Here is a 6,000-nt window from a genome sequence, read left to right as displayed (position 1 = left end):
GTGACCCAAGGGCCCAGCACATGCCTGCCATGCAGCCCCTGAATAAATGTGTTGCATGAATGAACACTCAGAGCCTGAGTTCAAATCCTGATTGCACCGCTTTCTATATGACCTTGAGCAAGCCATTCAAACCACACCTCCGTTTTCCTGCTTGAAAAATAGGGATTAATAACAGTGCCTCAGACTGTCGGGCCTCAGAGGGAGGGTGGGGGAAAGGGGAGAGATCAACCAAAGGACGTGTGTGCAAGCATATGAGCCTAACCAGCGGTTAAGGACAACAGGGGGGTGGCGGCATGTGTGGGGAGGGGTGTGGGCTGGGAATGGGGGGATGAGGACAAATATGTGATACCTTAATCAATAAAGAAATTATAAAAAAATATAACAGTGCCTCTCTTATAAGGCTATGAGGATCAAATGAGAAAATATCCAGGAAGCATTAAGCACACTGGCTGGTACAGAGTATAATAACGAGAGTAGCAAACATTTATGTATTTTGACAGCCAGACACTGACTTAAACGCTTTACCTAGGCTAACTAGACTCATCTTCACTACATCCTATTATTATACCATTTTACAGATGAGCAAACTGGGGCACAGACGTGAAGTAACATGAGAACTCAAGACATGATAGCTGTTATTTTTTTTGTCCAAGGTTCCTTCTCAGCTTCTCGTGGGCGATCCCTCCGAAGGGCCAGAGGGCGCGCCGCGCCAGCCTCCCGCCTAGCCCGCTGCGGCCCCGACTGAAAGGGTAACGGGGCCCGCGCGCGCTTCATCTGCCTGAGAACCGCGGGCCCGCGCGCGGGGCTGACAATGCCGCGGGGCGGGGCGGCGGGGCACTTCCTCGCCTCCGATTGGCGCACACGCCCCTTCCTGTCACCACTGAGCCCGGCCCCGCCCCCTGGCCCCGCCCGCTGCCCGAGCGCCGCCGGAGTGGACGGTTCCAGACGCATGCTAATGAGGGGGCGGCCGCCGCAGCCCATTGGCCCGCCGCGGAGTGTCGGTGAAGTCAGCGCCGAGTCCCAGAAAAACAGAGCGGGGCCAACTGCAGCGTGTAGTGCGAGCGGGGCAGGACGCGCGCTGCCCGCCCGCCCGGCGACCCGCAAGGTAAGCCCGCGCCAGCCGCCCGCCCGCCCGCCCGCGCTCACCCGGTCCGCTGCGCCGGCGCCGGGGGCGTGCGCCAGCCCGGCCCCCGCGGGCGGCGCCTTTGTTCCGCGCTCGGAGGAGGCGCGTTTAAAGGGCCAGCTATTGGAAGGACTTGGGGACCCCCTCCCCCCCGAGCATCCCCCGTAGTCACAGGGAAACCATGGCCCCCCATGGCCGAACCCTCCTTCCTGTCACTCTTTCAAGGAAAGTTCCCCAGGGTGCGGGGGTTCTGGGAGGTTCCAGGGTGCTTTTTTTTTGGTGGGTCGGGGGTACGTGCGATCATGGCCTCGGTAGGAAAGAACGCCCGCCAGCTTCAGGCTGGCTGCAGTATGGGCGGTGGAGGCGACATCAAAGCCCGGTGGGTCCGCGGTGTAAAGTGAAACTACCGAGGAGCGAGAGGCTCCTCTGCCGCAGCCAGGGGAAGGAAGGAGCGAGCGCAGGATGGAGGCATCTCAGGTGTTCCATTCATCAGCATCCTTCTGGAGGAGAGGGCGGCGGGAGGGGCCAAGGACGACCGGTCTGGCCTAGGGCCCGCCCGAGTGAGCGGGTACCTGTGTGTGTCCGCGTCCGGGGACAACGAGCCTCCCATCCGCCCATGCTCCATCCCCCGGCGTGACTGGCAGCTCATCACCGAGATGGGCAGAAAGCGACTCCCTTCTCCGAATTCCCCGGGCATCCCCGGCTCTCCCCGAGCGGCTTTACGACGTGGCTTCCTTGATAAGCGGTGGCTCCGTTCAAGATAGAGGAGGAAAGAGGCTTGAAGTCATTATGTTCCTTTCATGGAGGAATGTGCTGTCGAATTCTGCATCCCCCTGCATCCGCTGTCGTAAGATGGCTTTGAAATTCACCAGGGCATGCTTTCTTCAGGCAGACAGAATTTATTACGCTCTTGCACTGCTACATAAAAGCAGAAGGGATCCCACTGAGAGTGGCTCGCTTTATCCAGACCCTGGGTCTTCCCGGCATGTTCTGGCTGAGCCCTTGGATTTTTGTTTTAAACTGAGCGCTAGGATGCTCCTGTTGTCACAGAGCAGACTTGCTGAAATTGGCCGCATTGATTTCACCATCAATAGGAGGGAGTTCATTTAGAGATATCATGGAACTATTCTGGCCTGCCAGGCATCTGACATCACCCCCTTTTTCCTCTCACAAGTGAAGGCCAGGGATGGCTTGTCTGTATCCACTCCCCTCCTTGTTGGTTTGTTCTAGTTCCTCTAGATTTCAGTTTTGTGTTTTTTGGCTTGGTGGTGATCCAAGAGAAGGGGGGTCAATTAAAAGAGGGGTGGGCAGCCAATGTGGACAGGCACCTCAATGACAGAAAACACACACTGGACATTTTCGGACTCCAGATCTACAGCCCTTAAGAGACATAGATGAGATAGGTGACCGTCTAAGAGGTGAAGGGTGTGTGTGTGGGGTTTGGCTGTGAGGGAGGGGTGGGAGAAGAGGATGCTGCCAGCAATTTTCTGCCCCACCCTCTTGATGCTCCTTAAATAGCTCCTTGCCAGCCAAGCTCTGATGTCCCAGGCTCTTTCCCCCACCCACTGGGAGGAGTTGGTCTGTTAGTTGGGCGCTATTAGAGTTGATGGTTGGTTAGTCAAGGGTTCGTTCTCCAGGATTGCTGGGAGCTCCTTTCTCAGCTGGAGGGCCCCGAGTGGAACTAGCTCTGGTGACTTCCCTACAGGATATTAGCAACTGAAAAGAAATGCTTCCTACCCCATAGGGTGGAGAGAAGGGAGGGTATTGTCATCTTCCCTTGGACACCCACCCCCAGTTGGCCCTCTCCTCCTCTGACCTGCTTTTTACTGTTCTAGTTGGAGAGTTGCTGTGAACTTTTCTGAAGGGCTTGGGGATGTTGGGGGGTGAGGAAGGAGTTATGGGAAAGGACGAGCAGGTAGATGCTCCTTACTGGCCAAACAAAGAACTGTTCAGCTCTCGCCTCACTTCCCCTCTCCAAAATAGAGTTCAGTATCGATAGCAGGGTCTGGGGTTTTCTTTGCAGAGAATGAATGGGCAGGGCTCAGGAAAGCAAGCTTTTATGAGGCCGCGTTAGTAAATCATCTGGTCATCGGATTTAGTTCTAGACCCTTCCCTGGACATGGACATGGATTTGCTGTAGAGGGCACTCACTGGTAACTTAGGATTTATTCTGTCTCCGTGAAAAAGGAAATGGATGGTCTCAAAAGCTTTGGTGGAGAAGTTTTGGACCAGAGGCAGGACATTTGGCTTTGATCCTAGCCACCAACCTGCTCTGGGCTTTGGGCTAATAGTGGCTTTGCTCTCTGGGCCTTGGTAAAGTGGAGGGCTTCGGAGCAGACTGTTTTCCGGGGTTCCTGACAGAATTACTGTTCTTAGATTCAAAAGTACAGTTTGTGGTGGCATTTTTAGATTTTTTTTTTTTCTGTTTGCTAAACTGATGTTAAATCCACAATATTGCTCAATGGCATGAATGAAGCGTTTCAAGACCCAAGCTTCTGTTGGATTCAGACTCAGCTTTTTCTTGATTAGTGTGATTCTTGAGGTTTTATTGTACGTAAATAATTCAGAGCTGGAACTGCCCAGAGGAAGAGGTGCAGACCCTCAGAGTGGGTGGCTGGCTGGGCAGATGAGGGTGGGATGGTAGAATGCCGAGGGAAGGGAGTTGCTATAATTCATTCTCTTTCTCTGTGTGCCTAACTCATAGGTTAACTTATGGTTACACAGGTGACTGTTTAGATATTTAGAACATGAGAGTTGGAAGAGTCCTCTGTGATTGCCAGGTTCAACCTCCCTCACTGAGTAACCTGAAGGGTTGGAAGGTTTGGTGATTTGTCTGATGTCATACAGCTAGCAAGATGCAGAGCTGGGCAGAATCCCTGATGGATATAGACTCTAGGTCTTGCGTTCTAAATGTATCTCTGAAGCCCCCCTCCTCTGACAGAAGTGATTCTAAGATGGGATAAAGTGAGGAGGACATAGGGGCTGAAGACCGGAGAGGTTGGAGAAACTGACTGGGGAGGAGGTTGAGGGCAGGTCAGGTGGGGAAGGGGAAACCAGACATCACGCTTGGAGGAGAAAGGATGGAACTGGAAGTGGGGAGAGGGGCTCTATCAGCTGTGAAACAGCAGATTTCTGCAGCCCTGAGAGCGAAGTTAGTACGAGAGCCTTGGCCTAGACAAGGGGTAGGGTGGGTGGCCTCAGAGTCCAGCCTGGGGCTGGGACTAACTCCGAGTCTCCTTGGGAGCGCTCCTGTTGACCCTGCGATTGCAGTGTGGAGGCTGCTTCATTTCAGGGCCAGCTGAGGCCTTTGGAGCCACTGGGGCTCACTGAACTTGAACATGTGGAAAGTCAGGTGTGCTGGTGATGATGCTGGAGAATGCTGAGGTTGGACCCAGTTCTGCTGAAGTCCCAGTTTTTTTTTTCTTTTTTCTTTTTTTCTTTCTAATGCAGAAAATGAAAAAAGTTTTCCATGGAACTTCTTTTCAACTCAAGCAGCATTTTCTCCTCTGACTTTCATTGCACGTTTTTTGAGGTAGTGTTTCATGTACTCCTTTTCAGAGGAGATACTTTGAAATGACTGACTGAATTGTAGCTCATTTGGGGGGAGCTAAGTCTCAGAATGTTTCAATGATCAATTAAAGAGCTGTGAACAGTTGTTACCCAGATCTGTAACCATCAGAGGCATAATAGGTGATAATACTTGGAAGTCCATAGCCCAAACCAACAGCTGGCCATGTACAGTATAATCCACTTTGGCTAACTCTGGAGGCCCAGAAAGTGTCTCTGTGGATGTTAGTTGTTCCTTCTTATTGTGTATGGTTAGGCATGTGTCTGTCCCTCTGTCTCACTATCTTCCCATCCTTTTCCCACATCTTCCTCTTCTGTATATTTCTCTTTCTCTCCTGTTGTATTTTTCTCTTTGCGACTCCTCCCCATCCTTTCTTTACTGTCAATGATGTAGCTTTGTAGTGTATTTTAATGTATGTATTGTGTCATTAAAATTTCATCTTCTCTTTTTTTAATTTGAAATCAACTGAGTTCACTCATTTTGAATGTGTATATGTGCTTTACACACAAAACAAATAAACCAAACCCAATTGAATTGCTTTTTACTTCTGTGTGGTCTTCCATTGATCCCCCATCCTCTCTTTTTTGTGGTCAGTAGTGGCTCTTTATAGAAAAAAAAAAATTCCCAACTCACTGTCATGTGGCTATTGTTATAACAAAAAACAGCTATAACAATGGAAAAAGTTTCCACCCTAGTATTGTGGACACAAGGGACACCCTCTCCCAAGAGATGTGCCCTATTTCTTGACTTCCTGCCCTAGAAGCCTATCTGCAATGTATTCTCTAACAGACGCCTGCACTGGAAGGGGCTGGGGCGGGGGGTGGTGGTGGTGGAGCTGGGCTCTTGTTGGTGGATCTGGTCATGCGTACAGAGGGGGAGGTGGGCAGGCTTATGGCCAAGAGAGCACTCTTCAGTCCTTGGAAGTGTCTCTGTGGATCCTTTAGTGTTCCCTCTGAAAAATTCAGTGCAATGGTTTTTCTTTGTTTCCCCAGGCTGGGCTAACCCACCCAGCAGGAGCAGCACCCAGGCCCCTTTGGAAAAGAATAAGTCGCTTCCCAACTTTCTGATTCTTGTTGGTTAGGACCCAAGGGGTATCTTGTGGTGACACAGGGAGGGTAGGCAGCCACCGACTGGTTGCTGGTGTGAGGTCCCAGCTGCTTTGATGGATGCATGCTTTAGCCATTTAAACGTTTCTTCTGACTCTGATTAATTACCCAGGAGATTGAGTCTTGGTGCTCATGGTCACCAAGTGAGCCTCCCAAGCAAGAAATCCCCTTGAAGTCTCCAGTTTTGTATGTTAAAAAGTCAC

At 51.4% G+C, this 6,000-nt stretch overlaps 1 protein-coding gene across 1 annotated transcript in view; it reads left to right on the top strand.

Moving 5' to 3' along the window:
* The first annotated feature begins 1,029 nt into the window (after positions 1–1,029).
* Positions 1,030–6,000, top strand: part of SORBS1 (sorbin and SH3 domain containing 1) — a 217,063-nt gene continuing 212,092 nt past the window's right edge. The window contains exon 1 of the mRNA XM_054728616.1: positions 1,030–1,105. The gene's annotated coding sequence lies outside the window, so the exon portion shown is untranslated. The remainder of the gene's footprint in view (positions 1,106–6,000) is intronic.

This window comes from Eptesicus fuscus, chromosome 17 (genome assembly GCF_027574615.1).
Source record: "Eptesicus fuscus isolate TK198812 chromosome 17, DD_ASM_mEF_20220401, whole genome shotgun sequence".
NCBI lineage: Eukaryota > Metazoa > Chordata > Mammalia > Chiroptera > Vespertilionidae > Eptesicus > Eptesicus fuscus.
This window is presented reverse-complemented; position numbering and strand designations above follow the sequence as displayed.